Raw genomic sequence first — 27,018 nt, forward strand, 5'->3', positions numbered from 1 at the left:
AGAAGTACTTTGCACTTCTAAAGCACCTCAGCAGAGTACACTGATCTATAGGTGCTTTATATAAACTTTTAAACCTCACAGGAGATGGTGTGAGATAGGAATCAATATTCACAGTTTATAGACAAGCAAGCAGATTAAACAACATACCAAAGGCTACAGATTTTTGTACCACGTGGCCACAAAACTGCAATGCTACTCCATTGCTGGAATGCATACAGGATAGCTTCCTAAGCTATAAAATTCATCCTCCTCTCAGGTAGCATGAACTTGCCCATAGCATGTAACTGCTCTCCAACTTTCCAGCCTGCTTCTTTTCATCTGTTTGTTTTACTGACCCTCTGTCTCACCTCTGTAACGTGGAAACCCAGACAGACCATCAAGTCCTGCTTTCTGACATGGCAGAGCGTGGGGATTAGAGAATAACAGTTCAGCCTGTAAAAGTAAATTACACATACTGTACACGCCATAGTGCATTTTATGTGCTGCAGAAGAGATCTTGTCTGTGCAGCTGAGGGTTGAACAGGGTCCTAGGTGTTACGTTGTTTATTTCGATGGAAAAGTGACCAGACGGAGGAAATCCCTATGACCAATAAAATTAACACCACAGTTCACTGGTACCCAGAGGGCAAGCAAGCCTGGGGGATGGATACCTGACAAGGAAAGCTCCGTCAAGCCAAGATAATTACTCAGAGTAAACAAATACAGAATCTCAAACACAACTGTGAATAGAAGTGAAATGCTAAGCGTGGTCCTTGTGAGTGCTCCTCTTGAAGTCAGATTCGTTCATTGTTTGGTCCATTTTTACATTCTTGTGCACAGAAAAACAAGGAAAAGCTGCTTCTGTGCCAGGGGACTATTTGTAAAGAGCAAGGAGAGTAAATGTACAGAGAATGCTTAACCTTTGAATATCCAGAATACAGAAAATGCGATTGAAAATTGTGCTTCCATGTGACTGACGCACAGCTTTGGAAATTCCAGTTTGGTATGTTTCAAAAGTAAAACCTTCCTTTCCAACGGGCTGAGGGAGTAAATTGGCAGGGTGATAAAGACTGCCATTGCCTGTGGTACAGCTACTAACAAAGGTACTGCTGCAGAATGTTGTCTTTGGTATACTTCTGCACTGATTCATGATGTCCTTTAACAAATAATTAATATGTACTATAATAATAATACGTAATATGCATCAAAATTATCTTAAGCTTTGAATATGAAAAATCTTGTTTTTTGTTTTGTTTTGTTTTGCTTGCTTCTCCTTTACTGACACTAATAATTCTCATGTCACCTTTGGAAACCAGATCAATCGTGGGAGTCATTTCTGCCATTTGGGGTTATTCAGGAATTTGAAGCAGAGATCATTGCTTTGTGGTGCAACGCCACACAAGATGTACCAGGTTTAAGCAAAAATATGGGCCCTAACTGTGACTTCTATAAGACAAATGCAAACTTTCCCCACATTCACATACCTAGCACACGGTCACCACAACTCCTTGGGGTATCATGTTTGCACGTAGGTACCCTCAGCCAGAGATTTATCTAGTATCACAGCTGCAAACATCAGTTTCATTTTTCTTTCAGAAGAACATGAAGGAATCATTTTTAATAATCTCAGCTATCAAGCTTTTTAAATTATTGTTATTATTTTGATTTTTTAAATCTTCTCCCTCCCCTTGATCTTCTACTTGGTGTAATCTCAGAAATTCTTGGCAGCCATTTGGCAGTTATTAGCAACGCTCAAATGAGACAAAATGTTATCACACACACATACACAATTACAGTATCTACAAGGCTGAAACAGAGCTAAAAAATATACATTTAGAATTCAGTATCTAGGTATTTATATGTATGTTTGTGTTTTTGCCTCTGTGTCTTACTTCACAATGAAAAATTTTGGAAATACTTGTTAGGTAGCCTAGACTGAGGTTAGATACCTTGAAACCTTTTTGAAGGTATTAATTCTAGCCACCAAAATGGAGTTCACAAATATTTTCATGTCTAGGAGTATCCACAATTTCCACTTTTCCAGTGAAAGAATTTCGCTTAACATCATGGGTCAATCAAGTGTCTTAGTCTCAGGAGAAAGTGGAAGAAATCACTTGAAAATGGCTGGAAAAAATCTTAGTTCCAGAAGGAGTTTTGAAAAGGTGGACTCAAGGTCAGCAAAGTGCTAAACGCTGTTCCCGACTCTTGCCAATCCCTTGGTGCTCCCGTTCATACAGCAAGTTGATTAGAACAAGCAGAGCTGGCTGCCTGAAAGATGCCCTGTAATTGGCCACAGTGCATCTGTTAGACTTGTAAAAATAAGGCATATCTTATGGAGAAGGAAGGCATACATCGTTTTGTTTTAGAAGAGGAAGAGTGTATGGCCTGTGTATTAAAAGATATAAATATACAAGCTGTGACTCAAGTCATCAAGATTCACAAATATGTGGGGTTTTTTAAAATCCTTCTCAGTTTCCCTTAAATATCTGGAAAATGATGCAACTTATTTGCCTTGTCGAAGTAGATGGCAGCCTTTATATGACAAAGCTATTTTTCCAAAGAGAATTCAACCATAGAACAGAACCATTTCTGAGCTCTGTTAATCTTACTCTGTTAAGTTTGGATGCATAAAGTACAATGATCAAATTGTAATGGATGTCATAGTATTTTGGAGGTGACTCTCCTATCCAGAAAGCAAATACTGCTATTGACCTGAATCCCAATAAACTGACATTATTATGTGCCAACAGTCATTTTTATATTAAGAATTAGCTAGTACATGCAGAATTGATTATAAAAGCCAAATGCTCTTGGGATCCCCTACACTGAAAATAAACCCAACAAGCTCCCAGGAAAGCCAAACAAACTGCACAATATATTTGTTACTTCTTCATAACGTGGTCTGAATTTCACAAGAAACTTTATCTTGTCTCTAACAGAAAAAAAAACCAGCAATCTAATGCCCACCCCTTTAACAGCACTAAAGGTCACCAAAACTGCAAATGCTCAGGCAATATCTCCGTTCCAAATGTACCTGTGCAAAATTTATTTTTCCGTGCTCTACTGGAGCTTCTGTATTTCTATAGATTTTCTATTTAATAAGGTTTTTAAAACTGTAAAGTTACCTGTAAGTTTTGTAGTGTGTATGGATTTCTTCTGAAAAAGCATGAATTACTGTGCTGGAATTCCATGTCTGCTCATGCAGAAGGCCAGACTGGATGACCATAATAGCAGGTCTTAATATCTATCAGTCAATTAATATAAGAATCTGATACAGCATAGGGGCTTCTTTTCATAGATTCACTAGAGATTAAACATAAATGCAAAATTTTTAATTATTTTAACATTTGATATTTGTAAAGCATGTTACCCTAAAATCAAACCACGACAGGTGAAAACATTTAATTTCACTAATTACTAGTAAAATTACACTATTAGTTCAGTCTGGTCTGAAATGCTTTTGGTTAGTGTTAAAAACTGACTCTGTTTATCATCCCTCTGGGCTGCAGCACTCAGGAACATTTCCCATTTCTACCAAGGAAAATACCAATGCATTCACCTGCAACAGAGGCACCACCAACAACAACAACCTGTGCCTTGTGATCCCAGAAGTGTTTCCAAAGAGTTGAAGAGTAACAAACGTGATCATTAAGAATGCAAGGACCTTTCAGAAGAGCTACCACGGAGTTTATTTGTGTAAGCTGAAGAAGTTCCCTAAAATGCCCTCAAAAGAAAAACTCTAAATCAATAAAACAGCTGTCAGTGACAACATGCCTACAAAGCCAGAGCTACACTCAAATAGAAGGAAGCAATTCTTCAACACACCACCAACAGAAGGTATTGTGATTATTGACTGATGAGGACCTGACAGCTTTTCAGTACCGTGACTCACAAGGAGGTTCTAGGAGCAAGAGAACCCCATTTTCTTTAGGTGTCCATTTCCTTGTGGTTGGGGTTAGAGTCAGGGTTATGGTTAGACACCAATACTCCTTCAATCTATTTTCCCAGCCACATCTGATCATTTCTTCAGGAAAATCCTTCTGCAATTGCAAATAATTTTTTTTTTTTTGGATGTGGTCTCACAGCAAAGCGAGCCAAGAAATAGAAGACTGTAATTGTCTGTGGGGAAGCAGAGTGCTGTTCTAAAATGAGGCATTTGCAAACATCAGTGTTAAGTTTCACTTCCAGTTATTAAAGTGAGAGTGATCTCAATAAGCAGAGGTAGCATTATGTTGTTCTCATTTGCTTTTATTCTACATTTTCATCATGACAGTAAAAACGGTTCTCTGGAATTGTTCTAGTCTGCATATCCGGAAGTAGTAAGGTGAAAAACAGCAGAAAAATAAAATAACATTCAGCCTCGCAATGTGTTACTGAATACTGTGATAAAAACTGGCTTTTATTTCAACAAGTTCACGTATTTAAGGATCACACATTCTGGATGCATAAATCATTCTCATGCTCCGAGTCTCACTTATGCAGGAAGGCAGCCTGCTAAAGCCCTGTTTTGAATGCACATTGGGATAAAAATGAGTGTCTTTGCTTTAACACAAAGAATTCAACAGCCCCTGGTCCTGCTCAGAGCCCATTACTGCCTGAGTTGCTGGCTACAGCTAAGGTGAGCAAGATATGGAGAGATAATTAATTTATACCTATTTAGAACTGATTCTGTGGCAAATCTTGAATGTAAGATTCAGATGTAACCTTACCTGGAGAACTTCTCCCTGCAGAGATATCAGAAGAGAAACACACAGGCTGGCAGAAAGGTGTAGTCAAACGCAAAGTGCTCTTCAGGCTGGTGGTTCTCATCTCTTCTAATCTCCCTCTCTTGATTAACAGTAAGGGCTTCTGCAAAGGACAATTGACATGGTGCTATAGGTCATTTTCCGGTCCCAACCTTGACACAGTAATCAGATACATGGCATGCTTAATAGAGGTCAGTTAATGCAAAGATTAAAATTAACTGGAAGTCAATAAGGGAATAATAAAGGGAAATGATCATCCTGTTGCTCCTACTTTGAAAGAGTAAACCTTACATTGCAGGCCAGTAGTAAAAAATGTAGTCACAAGTGATCCGATAGGCCTTCATAAGCCCTCCAGCAAACAATTTAATGATTTCAGGTACCTTTTAAACTAAGTGGCCAATCACTGTTAAATCCTTTGGTATTCGTTGTAATAACATTGATCATGATGAACTCTTTTGGTATTAATGTGGATGTAATATATACCTTTTTAATTATAGAACAAGAAAATCCAATTACCCCTTTGCCTCATCAAAGTTCTTTGCTAGCTGTGACTATTTAAACATACATTATGAAACATTCAAGCGGAGAGATTTTTGTGCAAAGCAAGGGTTAGATCCTGCTGTCTACCAACCATGGGCATTTCAGTGCCAAGCACCCCAAAAGGTGCGTGGTCCCTGGCAGCATCAGGCCTCCATAGCACATGGGAAGAATGGAGGGCATAAGAAGCAGCTTCAGGGGGATGCTGATTGAAAGGGCAGAAAGCATTTGTTTATGTAATGGAACGGAAGGTGTTCTGAATAGTTAATGTGGTTGGTTAGGACACAGTTTGTTCTGCAAGAAAGGATGCTTAGGGACATGATTCAGTGGTGGGTTGGTGGGGTTGCACGGTTAGGTTGTGGTTGGACTTGATTATCTTGGTCTTTTCCAACCTGAGCAATTCTATGATTCAGATTCTATTCTATGATATATTGAGTGTATTGCTGTTGTTTTATTCCATGTGCCATGGGCATAACGCTCGATGTTTTTGACTTGGCTGCAGGAAACTTTCTGTGTTCCAGCCCAGGTCAGTGGGAAGCAGCAGCTCACATCCTGGATGACACAAACCCAAAACACAGCCCAGCAGCCCACGTGAACTCATCCATCTTCCTGGACAGTGATCTGCTCAACCACCTACCTTGCTGTGTGGGCAGGGACTACTTACATGTGTAAGACTACCAGGACTCCCCTCTCAATCAATAACCAGAAAGAAATACCCAGAGAAAAACATATAGATATTCCTTCCCAAGAGATTGAGTGCCGTTTTTTTATTCAGTTCCTACTTTTGGGAAAACTGGCAAGCTGAGCACACAGTTCAAGGTGTAACTGTTGGGAAATAGGAGCAAAAAATATAAAGTTCTGGAATTAAATAACTCCTTTTTCAGTTGATCCTCTACTGTAAATAAATCTAGCTTCAGAAATGTATAATTATACCATGTATCACTCAAGTTCCCAGACACCGTGCAGTCAACCTTTTTGAAGCATCAGATCACTCCACACCTAATGATTACTCTTTTTAGTTGATTAAAAAACATAGGGGTTTGTTGAAATACCTTCAGAATTGTCCTTTCCTAGCAACTGGCCAATCAAAACTCAACTCTGAGAATTTATATTTTCATGTTTTGTGACCAACCTATTATTTCAGTCCCACAGAAGCAACATTTACCAGATCAGGCCCAGTAGAACTTTTTGCTTCGTGGAGTCCCCAGGGCAGAGTATGAAATATTGCAGGAATCTGCTATGGAAATGAGTTGTTTGGTATTTTCTCTTTTTTCAGTTCAAAACCAATCCAGAATCAAGCAAACAGGAAAATATCATGGCACCAGTAGATTAACCTAATTAGTATAATTGTCCAAAATGGCAAGTTGTGATGGAGGAGGCAAAACACACTGCCTGTAGGTGGGTATGCTATCTGGCTGGGGATCGAGTGAGATGTGTCCTGTGATACAAACAAATAAATAATGTATTACCTTAACATACCTAAACAATATATGTTTTTACAGCAGCAAGGCTTTTAATCACATCCCACTGTAATGTGCAACTTATCACTGAACATTTATGAGCTCCTTTGCAGCTAGAACCCACGAATCTCAAAAGCAGCATCCAATACCACATTGTCACAATGCTTTAGTACTCCATGAGGCAGTATAGGATTAATAAAGATATTTTCAACGTAGAAAACCTAGTTCTTTCTTTAAAAATTACATTCTATATTCTTTTCCTAAAGATTATTTGAATAAAGCCTCATTACTCACAGTCCAAAGAAGTTCATTAGGAGGAGATCACTTTGGAAAGCATTCAGCTAACTAGCCTTTCTTCTCAGCAGTGAATTACATTAGCTACTTCCTAGTTATTTAAATCTTGAAATAAAAGATGTAAACGCTACAGTGACATCTTAAGATCATTGGTAAGGCAGGTCTTGCATGCACAAAAATGCCCAGCTGGTCTGGAGATAAAACAGATTGATAATTAGTTGCAAAATGTAACATTTCATCAGGAATATTTTGAGTAATCCAATTTATCTTTGTCAGATATGCGGCTTTTTTTTCTTTTTTTTTTTTTTTTTTTTTTTTTTCCTTCGGAGACTCTTTGTTCTTTAACATAATATTATAATTCCAGCCTCCTAATTAAAGCGCCGGTCGGCCGGCCCTGCCTTGGTGCCCTGCCGTGGATGGTAGGCTGGCGGAGAAGGTGCGTGCCCCGAGCCACGCGCACCCGCTGCCTCCACCGCCCCGCGGAGCCGGAGCCGGTGTGAGACCAGGAGATCAAAGCTGGCTGGGTGGCAGGGAGGAGGCCTGGCTCTGCGGCTGGGCTGCGTGAGAGGGGCTGGTGTGCAGCAGCTGGGATTGCTGCTTCTTTGCGCTCTCAAAGCCTGGCAGTATGGGATCCTACCGCCACGGGTTTTCTAATTAACTGATGGAAATGCGCTGTCCCTTTTGGCTGCCTGCAGCGGGGCTGGGGTCCCGTGGGATGCGCCTCAGCTGGGATGGCCCCCTCCAGTGGGCGAGGGCTGTCTGGGTCTGCCAATGCCCTCTCCAAAACGCCCACTGGTCATCTTGGCCCCAACCTTTAGTCCCAGTGCGGCAAAGGATGTTCCCTAAGCAAACACCGCTCTTTGATGCACCGTAGATGTAGCAAAGACATGGAGGAGTTCTGCACGGGTTCTCCCAGAGCCACCAAGTGTTTGTTGGGAAGCCCTGCCTGGCTCATTTCTCAGCCATGAACTGCAAGTGACAGAAAACAGCTTGCAAATGCCAGGATGCATTTTCAGCCACATTTTAGCAATGCTGTTTTCTCAGAAGCAATCCAACAACCGAATATCTCACCTGCCGTAAACAAGGCTGAAAGGTTTTCTGTCTTCTCTTACAAACAGTGCGAAATTTCCCTCCATGAGTGCCCATGTATTGCACAATGCTTCTGACATGCAACAAGAACTCACACCCATCTCGTGCTCTCGGCTATTCCTTGTACAATTCCTAAAACAAACTCTTTTGCACAGACAAGATTGTGACTTTCCCAATTTTAACACGTATTTATGAAAATAAAATTAATCTGGGGACCTAGACTAAGGTTTCTTGCTCATTCTTTCCCAAACTACCTTCAAGAAGATGGAAGTCATGTAGCCTTATCAGGCTGCACCTCTGATATGATAATGATAGCTGTACCTCCCAGAAAGTAGGTCACAGTAATTCTTCATAGCAGTTTTTGTAACCTACTCAGGGACTACAAGGCCAGCTATTTTAAAGATAATTCTGAATTTCTTTAATAAGATTTTATTGGATTCAGATAATTGATCTGATTATTGAAACCTGGGGAAAGTGCTATTGACCTGAATATATAAATCAGTAGTTCTCTTTCTTAAATGAATGTAGGTCATTAAATACGTATTGCCTCTGCTTAGCGTTAGGAAAGGTGCCCTCTGCAGACCCAACAAAGGGGCACAGGTCTCACACCAAGACAAGTCCCATAGCCCATCCTGTGTCTGCCCACAGTCTCCCAGTCACAGGGGCAGCTCCTTCCACTCAAATTCACCACGGAATGGGACTCAATGCCTGAACCAAGCTCATTAGAACTGGTTTCATTTATGACAATGAGAATCATGGGTTTTGCTTTCTTTAAATCCTCTCTCATTTATAGTTTTTGTAAGCAACACCAGACGTCCAAACCTCCACAGCTCCTTGTCATCTTGTTTCCTGTACTCCATCTATTTCTGGCAATTCAATGCTAGAAAAACACACTTTCTTTTCCACCTCGCTCTTTGCTTACTTTCTGTACTCATATCTATGAGATTTTTCTCCATCATTTTTGAGATATTTATTTCTGCAGAATCTAGCCCTATCATCCTTTCACCTGCATGACACTCTGTGGCCTTGAACACACACAGACAAAGGCTTTGCCTAGGCGATGTGGAAGGAAAAAATCCCATTTCTCCACTTCTTGCAGTTTATCAAGTCCCGGTGTGGAGTGACCGGGTGCTCTGATTGCCTGGGTACGCCCTGCTGGCCAGGCCATTGCTCACCCTATTTCCTTGCTTTAATGCAATGCACTTGATTAGATCTCACACACCAGATACAGCACTGATGGCCATGATAGAAATACGCACAGAGACAGAAAGCTGGAACATCCTCATTCCCACTGGTCATATATATATATAACGTTACTGAAATTATTTGTACAGCGTGCCAGGGACATGCCTCTATCATCCTGGATCAGTTCCTGATGACTGACCTTCTGCAGGAGCGGTGGATTGCATTCATGAGGCCTCAGAAAGAAAGACACAATTTTTTTTTCCCAACTATAATCAGCTGCATAGTTGTAGAAACAAAACTTTTCTTTGACCTTAATAACCTCACATTCAATTTGGCTATGCAGGGAAACTTTTTGTTCGACTTGAATTTTGCCTTTTACGTAATCTTTTTCTCTCTTGCATACTCCAGGCACCACTTGTGCTGCCCTAAGTGTTTTCTCTTCTGTCCTGAAGCAAAAGTCTATCTCCAAACGCTACCACGTCAGCTCCAAGCCGATGGCAGTAATACCCATCCTTCTGTAACCGACCCCTTGGAATCATTTGAAGCACTGAAACGACAAGACCATCCATGTGGGAAAGGACGCAAGACATCAAATATTGAGCAACTATGGAGTTTAAAACAAAGGGAACGAGCATGGCTTGTATTGCATATCATTGGATTATGTTCTCGAAACTGTGCACAGGTCCCCTCCATCCGTGGTGCCTGGCTCTACTCAAGAATACCCCTAAAGACCACTTGGGAAGAATGGCCATTCTGACCTCACAATCCTGACAGCTCCCAGGGCTTTCCTCTAGTCTTCAATAACCAATCTGTTCAGCAGTGCTTTGCTGTGATTTCCCCTTTGCTGCCACTGTTTATTTTGCTATGGAATTACATGCTCTAATTGCGTAAATAAACAGTCAGAAACCAACCCAAACCGCTGGGCATCCTGAGGGCTTTCCCTTCCCTGTAGACTCACTGCCCATTTCCAGGTTCCCGCTATCTTTGCTTTTCTCCTTTTGTTCCTTCTTGTACTGCCTAGAGGGGAGAATTTGTCACCAAGCGTGAGGAATGCTCCAACTCCTGAGAAAATCATAAACAGGATGCAGTCCCTCATGAAAGAGAGGAAAACAAACGTGAGGAAGGCAAAATCCACCATCTTTATTTATTTTCCATCAAAAAGCTGACTGCACTCATCCTCAGAATCATCAAAAATGCCTCAAAGTGTTGCAAAGCACACAGGTGCTTGGGCCAACCCCTGGGACTCACAGCCAGCTTTATCACCTGCACTCAGTGCCAATGGAGATGATGACCCTACCTGCTCAGTTAAAGGAAGCACCAGGTAGGGGTGCAGGTCCCCATCTCAAAGGAAGGGAACAACACACAGACATGGCCCAGGATATCTTTTCCAAGACATTGTCAGGTAAGATGTGAGAAAAGCGACTTCCCACAGGGTCATGTTTTGTTTCTAAAGCCTTTGAGAAAAAAAAATGACTTTGGAAGACCCCTGTAGCATTCAATAGATGCAACTCCTTAACGCATCTAAATAAAGTATGGATAATTCCTATAGGCATTGTTTTAAAAGAAACAAACAAGAAACCACACCAAGCTACCTGAATATAAATGATAATCTTACCTGGAATCTGTATTAAAAAATAATAATAATAAAAAAAAAAAAACCAATTGAAAAAAAAAAAACAACAATTTTCTACAGTAAGATAAAACCCTCGATTAAATTTTACAGTCTGGTATAACAGCACTGCATAAAGGTTGTTATTTTCTATTAACAATCTTCTTTTTCTTTAGGGCTCTCACTAGCTCAGCAGGGTTTTTCTCAGACCTGATTTAAGACAGCCAGAGCTCAGCCTGAGCCAGCGAGGCAGATCTCCTGAAAGCCAAGGGAACCCCTGGGTCAGAGCAGGAGCACAGGCACGGCACAGGCGATCGTTTTCCCTTTCCCTATTCCCAGTCAGACAGCACAAGGACACAAAGAAGCTGGCCCTGGCTGTGGCAGCTCCCACGGGAAAAAGCAGTTTGCCCAATGTTAGATCAACTTAGAAAATGCAATAAAATGCTGGTAGCATCTTCTACAAATAGTGGCGTCCAACCAGGATATAGAAAAAAAGAAATAAATACCCAAATGGGAAGATAGATGGGAAAAAAAAAAGAAAAGAAAAGGATGAGAAATTGCAGAGGATGGGTGAAATGGTGAGGAGGCAGCAAACACACAGACCCTGCCTGCTGCTCCATGGTCACGTCCCAAGCCTTGGTGCCCATCCTATGCCTTCAAGCTCCTGAATGTGAACAAAGACTTCTTGAGTTGCATGAGTTGACAAAATTTCTGTGTTAATTTGCACAATTTGGTGGTAAAACTGTGTTAACAGTATTCAATCTCAAGCACATTCAGCACAAAAATTAGGGGTTTTTTTTTGTCTGCTTTGTCTATATATTCTTTGGCTGTAGGTTTCTTAAATATCTACAAAAATCTGATTCTGAAACATGGGTTTTCCTTTCTTTTTGTCTGTCCTTTCTAGTGAAATAATTGCAGGTATAGTTAAGTGTGTGTGTAATCAATATCCTCCTGCTGAGTTATGGGGACAGGCGATAGCATGAAGACAGTCCCTCTCTGAAACAAATCACTGACACTCACTATTAATCATTTCTGAAGGCGAATTTTTTTTTCCCAAACCAAATACAAGCAAGGAGTATGATCTTTGTACACACAATCATAAGGTGATCATTTGAGAGAGCTACAGATTCTCTGGGTATAATGCAATCTTTCATCACAGATTTATGCTGGATGGGCCACAACGCTTTATGCAAGCTGTAAATGGTACATAGCTCAGCTGCATGTGGAGATGCATTGGTGAGCCTGCAGATTAGCAAAGTCAATGCATGAGTGGAGGAAAATACTGCATTCTCATCAGATGGAAGCCATCATCTTTCCACAGAATGAGTAAACATGCTGTTTCCATTCTGAAAACCACCTTTTCAGCAAGAGCACAAATGACAAGGTGCCACTAAAAAGATGTCTACAGTACTGGGATGTCCCAGCATCCCCTTTCAAAGTCCTTTTTCTCTCCATTTAGGAAACAAGAAAAAAACACTGGTTTTGCCCAATGGAAGTGACACACATATTGTAATAAACATTAAACTTGCAATTTTGCATTAATCATAAGCCACAAGTAAAATAAAGCCAGGGTAAAAATGAAAAAATAATAAGGAAATGAATACCTGAACCAAGAAACTCTTTCTCTCGAGCAACTCAGTCAGCAACTGACTGTCATCAGGAGATAAATCAATTTGCAGCAGCTGTGGATCACTTTTTAAGTGTGAGCCCTGAATAGTTAAAGCAGAGAAGTGTGTTAAAAGTTGAAGGCCCCATCACCTGCAGTGCACATTATACTTAGAGGCATCTGTGTGAGCAATGGTACTCACATGTGATCTTCAGAAAGGCTCTTGCCCTCAGTTCTGCAGTAAAGGCACGCTCGTCTCTGCTGATCTGTGAGGACCCCAAATATTGCTGTTTATTTATTCGCAGAACTTTCTCAAATGAGAAGGGAAAATAATGACGCTGAGAGGATCGTGGAACAGATTCAAAAGTGAAATAAATGAAAGTCAAATAGCTTTCAAGCGGAAATGGACCTGTTTTCTCCTTTGAAGACAGAGCAGGAGATGGGAGGGAAGGTGGTGTGGGGCAGGTCCAAGTCAGACAGACAGAAATAGCATTGGGGAAGATCCAGGTGATCCTGCAAAGACCCTGGGAAACACCTCCCTCAGTCCTGGCAGCTCACGGACGATGAGATTGTACACTCCTAGCTTATCAAAGGCAAGCATTGCTAGCCAAGTCTCTAATGGCTCACTTTTAAACCCCTGACCCCCAAACTTCTGGAAATCTTGTAGCAATGCATCTCACATCCATCCTAAAGCATCTTTCTCCTTTTATCAGCCTGAGACATGGTCCCTGTCACTTCCTTTGGCCGTTCCTGTGTTCTTGCATTGGCAAAAAGGGAGAAAAAAGGCCATCCTCAACAATTTCCAGAGTGCTACTCATTATTTGATATCTCTTCACCGTTTTCATTCTTGTTAGCCACATAACTCATCTTCCGATCCTGACAGCCTCCCATCATGCACGAACCTCGCTCTGTGTCTAATCATTTCCATCAACTGTCTATGAACTTTTATATTTCAGCTGTATCATTTTTGAAATGGAAATGAAGACAGCGTTCAAGGCAAAGGCACATCACCCCTTTATGTAACAGCATTCAAATACCTCAGTGCTATTTTCTCTCCTGTATTTGCATGCGTCCTATACACTTTTATCAGTGGGCTACACACCTTTCAAAAAAGGGAACGCAATGTGCTGCCAATCACTTGGACTTGGTGGGTAGGAGTCGTCTGGTTCTCACTCTTGTCTCCAAGAGGTGGGTCGTTCATTTCTCCATACCATAGATTTGTCCCCAGAACAATAAATCACAATAGAAAAGAATTCTGGGCACTTCAGGGTACACTTGTCACCTGTCCTAAAGTGAATTAAATTGCTTTCTGCAACACCAGCACCTACCTTGACATTCTTGAGAGCCCCTCGTGGCATCGCAAGCCACAACTTCGTTATTCCCAGATTCAAAAACTCACCTGCTCACACGACTCCAGCATCCCAAGGACGGGGTTGTATCAAACACTGCATCAGGCTGCTCAGGAGCTGGGAGGCTCCCCATCCCTGCAGAATCATGACCAAGTGGCACTGAGGTATGTGGGCAGTGGGCACGGTGTAGGTGAGCTGGGGTTGGGGGGTCTCAGAGAGCTTTTCCAACATGAATGACTCTGTGGTACTATGAAAAACAAGTACTTAGCCTTCTCACCAGGACTAACTGTGCCTCATAAATAACAGCACTTTTTCTTGTGGGGGGACCATGCCTGCTATGTCTGAACCCATTTGCTTTTGAACGCTTAATGGCGTTGCTTCTTCACTCACAAATGGAAGTAACAAAACGGTATTATTTCTCCAAATATTGGAATCTCAATAATATATCACACTAATCTCCTAGCCACAAAGGTATTTTATAACTAAAGCAGGGTGTTTTTTATGGGTCAGATGTTGTTGTCCTACCGTACCGCAGCTTGTATCCTCCTGACACCACACATGTTTGTTCTCTACTTAATTTTTAATGTATGAATTTGTTTTTATATTAAAATTCAATAAAATTTTAATTATAAAACATAATATATCACACTGAAGTATATATATCTGCAGAGACACACATCTGCAGTTTTACAACAGATGCGTGCATCTCTGCAAATATTTAAGATGCAGATTTTACTGGTAAAACGAGCACTTATCTAGCATGATTACAGCTGAACGTTTCAGGTAGGCCCAGGTTGAAGGCCTCTAAAACATTCCTGATCTCACTGAAGCTGATAGGTGAAAACTCAGTCTCACAGGGGAGCAAGAAGGAAAGGCCACAAGAAGCCAAAAGCCATGGAGAAATTCTCAACAAGCAACAAGCTCCTAGTTTTGCACAAACGTGTTTTTGTAGACCGAACTCCTTCTAGTCTTTCAGCTTGCTTTTCTGAATCACACACACCTGGCATTCACCAGTAGAGGATAAACCAGCCCGAAGGCACACATGCAGTGTATCTGGTGCTGCTTGCACCCTGGCAGGACTCGGAATAACCCACATTTTCAATTTTCTGCTGCCTTTGACACGAATGGACGCCCCTATCTGCCATGTCTGCCATGTTCTGTGTTATTTCCTGTGTCACAGATGCAAGATCAGAGTCTGTCCTGCATATTTCACAAGGCATGTGGGATGAGAGAGAGGAAGAAAGTAACACTGAATGGTCAAAATTTAGAGTTGGTTTTGACTCTTATTTAAAGCGGTCCAAAGGTTTTTGCAACGGTCGTGTAGGCATGAAGCAAAAGGAGCCCCACTATAAAAAATACACGATGGGAGAAGAATGGGGCCCAACGGAGAGCAGGAACATAGAGCAGCTTTTTCAGAGTGAGATGTTTTATCACTAAACCTTCACGGTCCCAGTTTTGCCGGTGCAATTCTGGTGCAGATGGAGTGCTCCAGATTTGCGTTGAGTAAGTAGGTGTTAAAGCGGGCTCTTGACATGCAGGAAGGCTGCATGGGAGGCAACCCAGGCCTGCCCCACAGCAGAGCCTGCCCACACCACTGCCACTGGGACCTGGGGCTTGGCTGGGACCGAGGGGCCTCCAAGAGGTCCTCGTTCAGCTCCTTCATCTTCCTTATCTCACAGCCAACTTTCAGCTTCTCAACTTACGCTTTCAAATTAGAACGTGGAATATTTAAATCCTCATCTGAATAATAAATATAAATAAATCCCAATAAATCATCCGGAGGAGCCTACAACAGCGCATGACGGCTTGCTCTGCGGGGCCTCTTAAATTGGCATCTCACACTTTGCTGCTCCAAGCGTTGCCAGCCTCTTCTTTAAGGACATATAAAATTCAGTTCCTGAAATGCAGTGTATTTTCCCATTCATTGCCCACATCATAAGGCTGACCCACAAAATTTTAAGTGAGAAGCAGAAATCCTAACCAAACTCCGCAGAGATTACATGCGATATTGTTCTAACTGTTTGCTGAACTCTGCCTATTATTATTTGTGCTTCATTTTGGGGAAATAAAGTGAATAAATAATCGTGTTTCACCTGGGAGCATAAAATTCTAGCAGTGAAACCATTTTTTCGGGAGGGATAAGGGAGAAATCCGAGTCTGGGAGCAAGGTCTGCAGGTTGTCTACATGTTTAAAATATTAATCAGTTGGCAACCTTTCTCCTCTGGAAGAGGCAAAAATAAAGAAGAAAAGAAGAGGAATAATAAGAAAAAAAGACACATTACATCGAGCCAGTAACACTCACAACTTGAGAAACTGTAAGATGATCCTTTCCTCAGAAAAAATCCATCACCAGTTTAACTCCTAAAGCGGAGCGCATTCTCAAGATTGCTATTTTCAAACAAATGAAAGAGCTGTTCATTTTCTTAAAAGCATGAGACGGCTGATGCTAATGATGAGTTTCTGCCATAATTGCCACAATCTGTCATCTACACGAGCTTGCAGCTCAGAGCCTGCGTTGGCAGAACTGTTGGACAGTACAGCACAGAGTAAATCCTTCCATGACAAACTTCTGCAGATGATGCAGATTTATGCTGTCTGTTAGACTCCGATACCATGCGCTGTCTTTCACCTTTTTCTTCCTTTCTTAAAAAAAAATGCTTATATTAAGAAACTCCTTGGCGTGATTTCCTCCTTAACGTGATGACTGAAACCAAAGTATTTAATACTATGAATAAACTTAACCCTTTCTGCTTCAGGAATGTCTTTGCTGTTTGTGAGGAAACCTCCCTTTCTTCTGGCCTTTTTCTTCCTTCGGAGAGAACCTAAACCCACCATCTTCTTAGACTTTCAAATATGACACACAGATCTATTTTTAAGCATCTATTTTCAGATACAGAAATAAACTCTTTCCTTATTCGTGTCCCTCTTCTTTGCAGATATTATGGGAAAAAAAAGCCCAACTTGACATTTCCCTCCTTCTCAGCTGTCTCAACAGTTTATTTGCTGCCCGTACTGGGGACAGTGGGAGCTCCAAATGCTCAACCACAGCTCACCAGGCCCAAAGCTCAGCCTTGTTCTGCCATGATGGCAAACTGGGCTTTGGCATATTGCTCAGTCCTGAGCAAATCGCCATCTGATAAGTGCCACGTTTTTGTAAACCATCATTTTTATATTTCTTCTGCTTATAAGAATGAAAACTGGACCTTCGAAACCCTTTGTAATTCAGCCTGGCAGCCATGCAATACAAATATTTCCATAATCCAAGTAAGAATTAAAAGTCAAATTACTTTATGGATTTATTTATATTTGTACACCAGGGACATCATCAAAACAGACCTCCAGAGCTGAAAAACAATTTTTTTCTTAAGCACAGTTTTTCTCCTTCAGCGTTAGGTTAACAGGTTCAACTTTGAGATATTGCAAGCCAAGAAGGGAAAAGCAACTGTACTCTGTGAATTTAATGACTCCGACACTTGTGGTACAAGGCGTCTAAATGCGTGTGAAAGAAGCGTGAATGTGTTACAACACAGCTGTGGTGAAAAAGCACTGCTTGGACTCATCAGGACAAGAACATGGGTGAGATTTGCATGTGCTGTGCTATAGCCCTGGCTCTGCTCAAGCTGGTGGTGAGACGCCCAGTGAGCTCCATCCCTGTGCCATAGGGGATTGAGGGGCCTGCATACGTTCCCCTTCTCTACTGCATACCTTCTGCAAAATTTAATCACGGCTTTCTGGTGAGCTTGCTTCTTTTCAACAGCTTGTCTTTCATATGTGGGGCCATGTCAGCTTCGTGCCAATTGAAATTTGGGATTCTGTTAAAAAAAAAGAAAAGAAAAGAAAAAATAGTGACCTTTGGATGCAGTCTACAAAGTACTCCCACTAAACAGGCAATAAGTGAATCTAATAGACACCCCAACCCACGCCAAGTCCCATAAAATCAGGGTGTGAAGCATAAGGGAGAGAGGGATTCATATTAATAATTCATTCCAAGCAACCCCCTGGAGCAGTTTTACTATGATATGCTATGCAGAATGCTTCAACACACTAATTAATATTTTCAAAGTGTTCCACGAGCCCCTTTTAAAAGCACTTTTGCCATTCATTGAGCATTCTGCGTTTTCTAAAGGAAAGATGAGTTCTGCCCCCCAAACCAACTGATGAACTGCCCCCTTCAACCGAGACTTTCAGAGCAGAGGAAAGCACTGCAAAGACAAACACCCATGCCAAACCTCTTACATTCACTGGATTAATAGCCTGTGCCTCTTTGCTCTTCAAATCCAAAATTAACTGGAATAAATTATGCTCCCTTTGCAATACGCGTAACTGAAAACGCAGGTGACCTCAAGAGATATCTCATAATTGCAGTGAAGAGTCCCTGCCGCATTCCCCTTCCTCACTAATATGGAAATAAAAGCACTGTAAATAACTTGGTATTGATACAGCACTAACTTCTTGTGCACAGCGTCGATTGTTTTTTTGCAATGAGTTAAAGCGTATCTGCTGCTGGTTTGCCAAGCAGCACCGTTCCCTACTCCAGGTAACGAGGAAATATAACAAGGTGGCAAAAAAAATGCCCATTCTTCTTTACATGAAGAATGGACTTAACCCACTATTTGCACATCACGTCTGCCCGCAGCAGCACAGCAGAGCAGGTCTCCCCATCATACTTCTATTAAATGCACTGTAACACATAAAAAATAGTGATAATAATAAAAGCTTGGGATAACACATGACCTGCTCATGCTTAAAAATCATAACAAAAGGATTTCTTTAGTAAAAATGAGGCAGAGCATGCCATGTGAGTGAACTCTGCCCGAATGGTTCTTTCCCGTTTTGTACAAATAATCTCTTCTAATTAAGCACCGAGGACTCAACTAGCAAATTATTTTTAACCTCTGGCATGCCAGAGAGTATTTTGAAAAGGTTGGGGGTGATCCTTCTAAAAAATGAGACGCTGATTTGGCACGAGGATAAATTTCTGCAAAAACTGATTGGCTTTAGATGGACAAATTTAAGAATTAAGCCACCCAAGGCACGCAGGGTTGCAGGCAACACACGCACAACTCTCCCACATCCATGCAAAATTCAGGCCCTCTTTGACATTTGAAGATCCAAATTATTCACAGAATCACAGATGTTTGAAGATCCAAATTCACAGAGTCGCAGAAACCTTAAGATTGAAAAAGACCTCTGAGATCCCCAGGTCCAACCCCAACCCATTCCCACTGTGTCCACTGACCACATCCCTCAGTGCCACATCTCCACAAAAGAGGCCATTGTCTCCCATTCAGCTACACAGCCCCTTAATTTGGCGAAGCAGTGACCCATTGCTATGTAGGTCTTAATAAAGGGTTGGACACAGTGTGGTGAGATGAAATCTGAGCACAAGGTTGATGTGGGGACAGGGGACACAAGGTCTGTGGTTAGAGCTCACTCAGCTTCACCCTTGGTCCAGCTGCTGCCCTGTCTGGTACTGATTTCATGGAATCAGAGAACCACAGAGACATAGAACAACAGAAACATTGAATGGTTGGGTTGGAAGGGACCCAAAGCCCCACCCAGCCCCATTCTCTGCCACTTTCTGGCTGGCCCCCCAGCTCAGGCTGGCCACAGCCCATCCATGGCTGTGGGCACCTCTATGGACGGGGTAGCACGGCTCTGGGAGAAGTGCCAGGGCCTCACCATCCTCTGAGTGTGGGTTTCTCCATCAGAGAAATGGCAAAGTGAAAGCCACATCCTCTGAAAACAGGGTTGCCTAACCCAGCAGGAACAGGGGCACTGTGCTGGCAGTTAAGACCTACTGGAGAAGTTTGGAGTACTGCATCCAGTTGGTAGATGATACATTCAGGTGAAGAATGGAACAAAGGAGCAAGATCTCATGCTTTCCCTGCCAGGAAAAAGCAGCAGGTCGGTGACCTGTACACAAACCCAGGGCAAGCTACTGGCTGAGCAAGCACCGTGAGGCTGCAGACCCAGAAAATCCTTCCAGCCCCTGACCACAGTCCCAAACCCACCTGGCAGGCAGGGGGAAAGGAACAGAAATTGCTTGCACGGCTGTGCTGGTGTGCAGTGATGTGCTGATTTTTCAGACAGGCACACACATACCTCCCAGACAGGATGATATAGCCATCAGGGTAACTGCACAGCACAGAACAGGATCTGCCCCCACCGTCCCTCCACCTCCCTTCCCTCCCACACACACTTTAATATGGAGCAAATTTAGCACTCCGAGAAGTTGCCAGATTGATAGCAATGGATTCTTGTTTTTAAAAGACACTTCATAGCTAAAGCTGTGCAAGAAAGCAGCCCACGCTCTGACTTTTGTACAGCTTAGGCAGTGCAGAACCAGCTGCAACACAGGCAGTGTGACCTTTTTCCCCTATAAGCATCCAAAAAGCAGCCAGATCTGGGGCTGCTGCTTTTGTGGCCCTTTTGCCACACAGAAGGGTGTTTGTGTTTTTGTTTTTACCAGTTCTTTGAGTGCATCCAAACTCACGTTCCTGTCGCCTCTCAGCCATGCCAGGGCTGTGTCCCCATGTGAAGCTGTGAGGCCGGGATGAGGGGCTCTGGGGACTGCACAGGACGTGTCCCTTCCGAGGGGACTCCGCGTTGCGTGCCGCGTCCCCCCGTCCAGCTCCTTCTTTGCTTTTGGCAGGGGAAAAAAAAAAAAAATCACCAGCTTTCGCATTAAATGCAGTTAAATGCAATTGTTTGAAAGCTGAAGAGTGCCATCGTGTGGATAGGAGGCTGGCAGGGCCGGGCGCTCACCCCCAGCCCCGTTTGTGGGAGCAGCAGTGAGAGCCCTCCTGGAACTGCCAGGCTGAGCCCAGGTCCCCAGCATCAGTCATCCCACGTGTGACAAAACCCCTTGCCAGGATCCTCCCGGCATCCCCAGGCCGTGCAGCTTGTGGAGGAAGGGATGTGAGTGCCAGCAAAACCTCCCCAAGGAGCAGAAGGGATCGGAGCAGAGCGTACTCACAATCTGCCAAAATGCAAAAAGCAATTTGGGAGAACCAATGCAGCAATTTCTGAGGGAGCTGCTGGGCCTAAGGGACTAAGAACTGATCCCAAGCCCGCTCCTCCCCCATCAGACAACACAGTCCTTAATTCCCCAACGAGCCCTGTTTTGGGGTCCCACTGACTCGCCCTTCCTCCACTTGTAATGCTCCTCACTCCTTTTTACTGTTTTTTTTTTTTCCTATGTGGCCATCATTATTTTTTATCGTCATTACACTTCATTACCAGTTTAACCTTTTCCCTTTTTTGTTTATAGAACACACTTTGTCCTGGCACAAATCACGTGAAACGAAATAAACCACGTTACAGGGAAGCAAGAAGAAAATAAACGCCTTCATTCTGAGGCCATTTCCTTTGTGCTTTCGGACTACTTTTGCACCACAGAGTTCCATGTTCCGATTAGAAAATAAAAGGATAAACTGCTATTAGTGCCTTTGGTTTCGCTACATACGAATAATTATACTTCTGATATCTGTGAGGCTTTAAATTCCATACGTCTGCAGGAAATCTTTGTTATTTCCATTCTTTAGTGAAAGCAGCCCATGCATGCACAAAAATACGAAAGAAGCAGAAGGACCTTTTCTCCTTCAGGTTTGAACAGTCAAAGGCAACAAAAGTCCTTTCCTTTTGTCAGAGGGACCGCTATTAATTAATGAAATACTGTTAACAAGATATTGACGTGCATGGGACTGATCCATCTCTGAACTTAATGGTCCAATTCCTTCTCTATTCAGTAGGTCTGGGATAAATATCTGTGTTTTTGTGCCAGGGAGAGTTGAATCCAGTCCCACTGAAGTCACTCTGGTACCTCAGGCTGCCCCGAGGGGCAGGAGAACACACTGTCCTTACAGATCTGCTATTAAGCAGCCAGGCCCCGTAGTTGACTTACCACAAAACCACTGCGTTCTGGCCAAGAGCAGCCCCTGGATTCCAAGTATTTCCTTTTTTCTCAGAGAAATTCCAAATTCAAACACAGTGTGTGTGTGGGGGGGATGCTGCTAAAAAGACAACTCCTTGTCTTGGGGGCAGACAGAAGCAGCGCCATGTAGACAGCAGTCCACCTGCTGCCCACCTCCTGGGCACGATCCCACCTTCTGTGCCTCACCTTAGGGGAAAAAAAGCAAAATACATTTAGGAAAGCATGCAGCACTTTGCCCAAAATGCTTCCTATGGGTCAGCAGGTGCCCACCGGCCTCTCCTCCCTGTCACTTGGTGAGTGCTGCCTCCTCCCTGCTCACCCCTCTGCTCTCAGAACCCAAACTTTCCTGGGGCCCAACGCCTCCGTGGTGCCACATCCAACCCCCCGCAGCACTGGGAGCAGCTCAGCCCAGCACCCAGCCTCAGAGCTGGGCATCCCTGGGGGCCGAAATCTCGGCTCCCCACCTCCCTGCTCTGAGCTGCAACGACGCCGAGCAGAATGGAAATGGAGAATATTGGGGTGGAAAACTGCATCTAATTTGTTTTAAATCCACAGAAGCCTTAATCTTTTGGGACGTATTTTTACTTTACATATTTGTTAATGCAAAATGTTCTCGTTGCCAAATACGCTTAATATGCAAGTGGAAACCAATTCTGCCTTCACCTCCTTACTCTTCCTGAAACGAGAATAAATCTGCCTTTGCAGCGCACAGATTTCCCTCATCCACCCATCCTTCGGACTGCCAGCTGAGAAAGTACGAGCACAAATGTCACCGGGAGGGTGGGATTTTCCTTTGTTGTAAGAAATGTTGTGTCAGAACATTGCTGCACTTTGCTTTTCTAAACAGATATTGTCGTGGCTTCGGAAGAAACAGTACAAAGCTTTCAGCGCGGAGCGCGTTTCCTTCGAGTGTTAAATCTCAGCAGCCGAACGTGGCTCCTACAAACTTCATTTTAAAAGCAGTGCAGACGCGGGCTATCGCAGCCCCGAAATTGAATAATTCATATTATTTGCCATCATTTAGGCAAGCTGCTGAGCGCCAATGAATAAATATTTTGAGAAGTGTTGAAACCCGTCCTTCAACAAGAGGGGAAGAGAGATGTGCCAGCAGGGAAGGAGAGAAGCATCCCTGCGTCAGACAAACGCGTTGTGCTGCGAGGAGGAGCGGGTTGGGGAGCATCTGCTCAGCAGTGCCAGCTGGAAATCCTCCATGGGCAGCAGCAGCACACGAGGCACCGTCCCAGCAGCACAAATGAACCCACCTGGAGCCCAGGCCAGCAGTTGACCCAAAAAGCAGCACCCCATCCACAGCGCAGCGCTGTTTGGGGGCTGGAAGGAGCCCTGCCTCACCTCCGTTGCTTCTCACACCACGTTTGTCATCAGTCATATGATGGTAATAAAATTTGTAACTGTTTCGCTTACACCAGCGCTGCGATTTACCTAGTCTAATAGACAATGCAAATGCTAAAAGGCACATATACATCTTCATTATATAAGCTGGTGCCTGAGTCATTTGCCTCCAGAGACAGTTTTATTCATTTTTGTACAATTTGCCTACTGTACGGTGCAGATGGTTTCTATTAAGTAAAATATCTGTTTGCTTCCAAATTTTTAGTTTTTGTGATTAAATTACTTCCAAATGATGGTACGTTGTATTATCCTCTTCCACGTCTTAATTTCATTGCGCCGGCTCAAGTCAAAACTCCAAAGCCCAGCTCCACCCGCTCAGAAAATGGATATTTCTGACCACATGCTGAGAATTTCTTAGGTCTGGTTTGCACTTGCTGCAGCATTCTCCCATCAGCCTGAAGTGTTAAGGATTATTTACTGCGTGTGTCTTAACAGGGGATTTAAACAAAAGCATCAGGCAATATCACAGGGAGAAAAGAAAAAAAAAAAAGAAGAAAAGAAAATTAAAGGAAGAAAAAAGAAAGAAAAATGAGGGGGGAAAGAGGGGGAAAAAACGAAAAAGGAAAAAAAAATAAAAAAGGAAAAAAAACAAGGAAAGGAGCCGCGGCGTGTGGCGGTGCTGCCACCGGGTGGTCGCGGGGACGCGCTGCACGCCGCCGCGCTGCCATCAACCGCCCTGTCGCGATGTCGCGACAGCCCCAAGACTGCCACACACTGACACCGATGAACTCCGAGTGCTTGGAGCAGCTGGGTTCAGCAGCGAGACTCGTATCACCTCCACCTGATTTTCTTCTCTTTTATTTAGCATGAGTCGTTGTCTTTACCAAACCAGTGCCTATTCCCAGCTGCGGGGTGGGGATGGGGAGCGCTGAGCCCCGGCAGGGGTCCCCCGGTGAACCTGCTGAGATGGCTTTGGGGCAGCAGAAAACCTGCTGGGATGAGAGACTGGCAGGGAGAAATAAATAAAACAAAGTGCAGCATGCCTACAGCCAGCCCTCGGTGCCAAACGTGAGCTAAAAACAAGCTAACAGCGCTTTCAGGCGTGTGTACAGCTCTGCTAAATGCCAGAAGAGCGGGTAAGGCAACCTGGTAAGGGAATAAGTGATCCAATTTCGTGATCTGCAGTGTCAATAAAAGCTCCCTCCCAGGGACTGGAGGATGGAAGCAAACCCTAAACAAGTGGCAACCCCCAGGAAAGCTGAAACAGCTCTGGTGCCTCACACAAATGGCAGCGTAAGCCTGTTCTCTTCCCTTCCCAACCCACATCTTCCAGGATGAACAAATTTCTGGATGAAGATAAAAGGAAGAAACACACATCTGTAACAAGTCTCCACGACGCCAAGTAAAAATCCATTATCAGTCCAGATAATCTACTGGCAATGGCAGCACATAGTCATAAATCAGAGAAAGCAAAATGTTACTTTCATATCTGTTTGAGATAGTCAGGGAAATAAGGATCTCATCTCCTTAACTGATACAAGAATTATCTGTTACATCAGAGAACACGGGTTGTGAATGTCAGCAAAAGCAACAGGGATGTCCATGACGTTCAGCTTGTCCACAGCCCTTGTCCAGAGGAGAAAACCCACCAGGAACAAACAGCAGCTTCTGCCCCTGTCAGGGTAGGGCACATAACAACCACTGCCTCCCAAAAGGTCTCTGGACAAGCACTCCACACCTTCAGACACCACGTTGAAGGAGTTCGGTCACCAACAGCTCAAAGCCACACCAGTGCCTGCCTACAGAACGCCTCAGAGGCACAAAACTGGAAGTCCAACACTTCACTCGTGTCCAACTGGCACCAAAAATGGCAGCAAGAATGCTCCACTGAGCCTGGGTAATGTCTGCACACATACAGAAGAATGGGAAGCAACAACCACTGGCACAGATTCTTGCTACAGGTTTTAATGTAGCGCTGTTTGCTCTCTAAACTTAAGAGATTTGTTGAAGATCGGAAGCAGAACATTAACATGTACAACATGCTGGGTATCAATGAAACGTAAGATTCTTGTTTTCCCATCTGCCACCTCTCAGCAGGGTAAAGAAATTCCTCTTACAGCATATGAGCGGTCTGCTATTTTATAGCTTTTCTATGGGAAACAAACCAAACCTCTCCAACTTTGGGATTTATCGCAACCATCTTGAAGCAGCCCTTGGAAAGCCACCCTTCCTGAGAGCTGCACCAGCTGCACTGAGCGATGCCAAATCACTCATTCACAGATAGCCAGGAGGTTCAGGAGGTAACTGGAGCACCTGCCATCCAGCTCCACACGATGACTACATGTGGTGGATAACACGGGGGAACGCGGTTGCCAACTGAAACAATACTGCAAATTGAATCACAGGTAACCAATTTAAGCAAAGCCAACATTTTTTCGGGATTAAATCCCACCGTATGATAACCACAGAATAAAATCATTTCCTGGCTCCAACGTGGAACTTCATTCTCTGCGCTGGATTTTTGTGAGCACCATGCCTAAAACGAGTAACCATTAAATTGCCACCAGAAGGACAACATCAGGCTTACAGCCAATGTCCAGTGTGAACCACATCACTAAAAAGGCGCAGACTATGCAGAAGGATTCATATGTGGTTAGCAAGAAAAAAAACTTTGGCCTGAAATTCTGAAAATACCACTCAAAGGTTTTCATTTTTGAGTTTCTATCTTAAGATACAACTCCGTTAGCAAACGAGTGCTCTCCCAGGACAGGCTGGAACTGTGAGGCCTTTGAATATTTCTGGTCCCCAGAGTCAGCAGCAGTTTGGATTTAAGTTCAGCAGAATTGTTGAGCACACAGAAGAATGGATACTGCAGACTAAAAGGAACATACTGAGGTGCCAAAGTGAAAGTACTAAAGCAAGTTAAGTGTTGAAACAGCACCATAAAGCATAAACAGGAACAAAATCTTAGTAGATGGAACTCTTGGAGAAACACTCAGGAATTTCTTAGGGCAAGAAAAAGGAGAGAAAAGAAATGCAGTACTTGAAAAGATGCTCTGACGCAGCTCGTGAGCAAAATGACAAACAGAAGACAAAGTCCCATCAGTAAATGTAAAGAGCAGATTATGGCCATCCATGGAGTGTCAGCTCCTCCAGCCAGCAGCACCATTCTTCCTGGGTGAGGGATACCACAGAGGCAAGAACTAATAGCACAAAATTGGCAGTGTACATCGAGAAGAGAAATATCACATCTCTTCTGGGACCTACTCCTCTCTGAAATACAGCAGCAGAGAATCAACCCCGATGACAAAAGGAAATCATGCTGTCAGACGCTTCCAAAGGTGGGAAAGGCCAAAAAAGTCAAACACCCCATCATCCCCCTTCCCCAAAGAGAGAGAAAAGAGAGGCTAACAGCACAGGAACAAGTTCTTACCCTGAAAATATACTGGGCTTCTGAGCAGAAAGTCTGTAAGACAGAAAGGCAGCATCCCACCGAGCTTTACACTGACCAAAGCAGAAATGACTCCCTTGTTCCTCCTGTTTGAGATCAAAGGGCAGAGAGTAGAATAACTGGTCAAGTGTTAGTGATATGAACCACAGTCACATCAACAAAAACTCTTCCCAACAGAAGCATTTTACCCAAAGTTGCCTCTAACATTGCTGTCGTTTCATCTCAAGTGCTTTTAACATACAATAGTTACTTCAGCAGAACAGGAAAGAGAAGGAGAGCTGTGATTTAAAGCCACTCAGAATAGATCACGTCAGAGTGATGGCCCGTCTTCTAATGAAGACCAACACTTGTCCCTAAGAGCATTCATTGCACTGAAACTGCATCATGAGATGTTATATCGTGATAAAGGGTCGGGGTAATAATGCAT

The 27,018-nt window shown here is 43.3% G+C and overlaps 1 long non-coding RNA gene across 2 annotated transcripts; it reads right to left on the minus strand.

Moving 5' to 3' along the window:
• Positions 1-3,110: 3,110 nt before the first annotated feature.
• Positions 3,111-26,668, minus strand: LOC128077618 (uncharacterized). 2 transcript variants are annotated; one of them, XR_008205101.1, is made up of 5 exons: positions 26,574-26,668; positions 17,560-17,666; positions 4,689-4,827; positions 3,570-3,693; positions 3,111-3,282 (listed from the first exon to the last, which is right to left on the minus strand). It is a non-coding gene; the product is annotated as an uncharacterized LOC128077618 (long non-coding RNA). The 2 variants fall into 2 exon arrangements; XR_008205102.1 differs by lacking the exons at positions 17,560-17,666; positions 26,574-26,668 and adding an exon at positions 12,503-12,576.
• Between the last annotated feature and the right edge of the window lie 350 nt (positions 26,669-27,018).

This window comes from Tympanuchus pallidicinctus, unplaced genomic scaffold (genome assembly GCF_026119805.1).
Source record: "Tympanuchus pallidicinctus isolate F22 unplaced genomic scaffold, pur_lepc_1.0 scaffold16, whole genome shotgun sequence".
NCBI classification, from domain to species: Eukaryota; Metazoa; Chordata; class Aves; order Galliformes; family Phasianidae; genus Tympanuchus; species Tympanuchus pallidicinctus.